Source organism: Ailuropoda melanoleuca, chromosome 8 (assembly GCF_002007445.2).
Source record: "Ailuropoda melanoleuca isolate Jingjing chromosome 8, ASM200744v2, whole genome shotgun sequence".
NCBI classification, from domain to species: domain Eukaryota; kingdom Metazoa; phylum Chordata; class Mammalia; order Carnivora; family Ursidae; genus Ailuropoda; species Ailuropoda melanoleuca.
The window spans coordinates 52,638,334-52,639,954 of record NC_048225.1 but is presented as its reverse complement, the minus strand read 5'-3'; the positions used below and the strand labels follow the sequence as shown (position 1 = coordinate 52,639,954).

Genomic DNA, 1,621 nt, shown 5'->3' with positions numbered 1-1,621 from the left:
ATGTCATCTGACATGACTCACGAGGCTTCCAACTTGATGCGTGTGAGCGGAGCAGCCCCGCTGTCTGGAGGAGGCTCCGTTTCCACAGCCAGCCTGGGAAGAGGCTGCGACGTGCAGGGTACACACTCCAGCATGTCAGCTGGAGCCCTGGAGGCCTCTAGTGTTGGAGCTGGGAGTCCGCCGTGGGGAAGGTGGTGGGCGCCGGTGGGAATGGGACCCAATTTAAACTTCCAGCTCAGCCTCCTCGTTTTACGGACGTGGAAACCAAGACCCAGCAAAAGTGTGGGGTTTGCCAAAGACCTAAGGCTTTGGGGGCAAGAAATAAAGGAATAGGACCGGTCCTTACCCTTGAGGAGCTAAAGCCCTAGATAAGCAGATAAACATGCTCGAAAGGAACAACTGGGGCCTGATCCCGATGCACCTTACCAAGGCTTAAGCCGTGGGCGCCCTTCTGCAAACGTTTATCAAGAGAAGGAGAGCCTGTGTCCTTATCACCTCTACAATGTCAAGAGCATGGGACTCAAACCCAGATCTGAGTCCCAGCTCTACTCTGAGTTGATGGAATCTTGAGCAAATCACTTTGTTCTTCTGAGCCTTGGTTTTCTCGACTGTAACATTGGGACAAGTCACGTGCTGCCACCCAGCCTACTTCCTAGAGTCCTGGTGAGACCCAGCAGAGTTAATGGGCATGAAAGTATAAATAAGTTAAGAGTCTCTGCACATGTCAGCTATTATATATATTATTACCCCCTCTCAGGATCCTTGGCTGAAACCTCTGGAATATGGATCCACAGATAGCTTTAACTCTCTTCCTCTTCCTGCCCCTTTCAAAATGCACAGGAAAGAAAGGGATATAAAACCAATTGGTCATCTGTCTACCATCTCAACAGCTTTCCCAGATAGTCCATGACATAGAAAGTAGAAGAACTCAGCCATTGCAATTTAACATCACTCCACCCATTGACTGAACACCCACCATATGCCAGCGGATGGCCACACTGTGTGACGAGTCAGAGTTCGATAAGACGAGTTCCTTGGCCACCTTGAGAGGCTCACCAGTTTGTGGGAGAAACAGACATGGACATAATTAACTATAACACACTACAGAAAAACACAATTGCCATAGGAAAGATACAAATCAAGCACTGTGGGAGCCAGAGGAGGGAACGATTCATTACCCAACAGGAAATTGGGGAAAGTTTGATCAAGGAAGTGGTATGAAAGGATGGGCAGGGTTTAGCTCGGTCAGGAAGCATAAGAAAGGGCACTCCAGACCGAGAGAACGGCACAGGCAAATGCATGAAATTGTCAAAGGAATGGTGGTCTAGAGGTCACAGTGAGATCAAATGAGGTATGGGGTGTGAGCAGGAACAAAGGAAAAATCACTGGGCCCCAGCTCTGACCCAGTCATGGATGTTGCTGCCTCATTGCTCTTTTTGCTGGCTGGGGTCACCGTGGCCTCTGTCCCTCAGTCAGGGAGAATCTCATGCTAGCCCTTCCTCCAGCAAGGTGGAAACTAACCCCCAGCCAGGAGAGCCCACTGTGAAGGAACAGGGAACTGCAACCACCAGAGGCAAAGAGGCTGGGGCTGGGGAGCACTGGTCATAGCCACCCGTCCCAG

The 1,621-nt window shown here is 50.5% G+C and overlaps 1 long non-coding RNA gene across 4 annotated transcripts in view; it reads right to left on the bottom strand.

Moving 5' to 3' along the window:
* The window catches only part of LOC109489006, a 43,916-nt gene that overhangs the window by 18,395 nt on the left and 23,900 nt on the right, over positions 1–1,621 (bottom strand). The gene's annotated exons all lie outside the window — the stretch shown is intronic.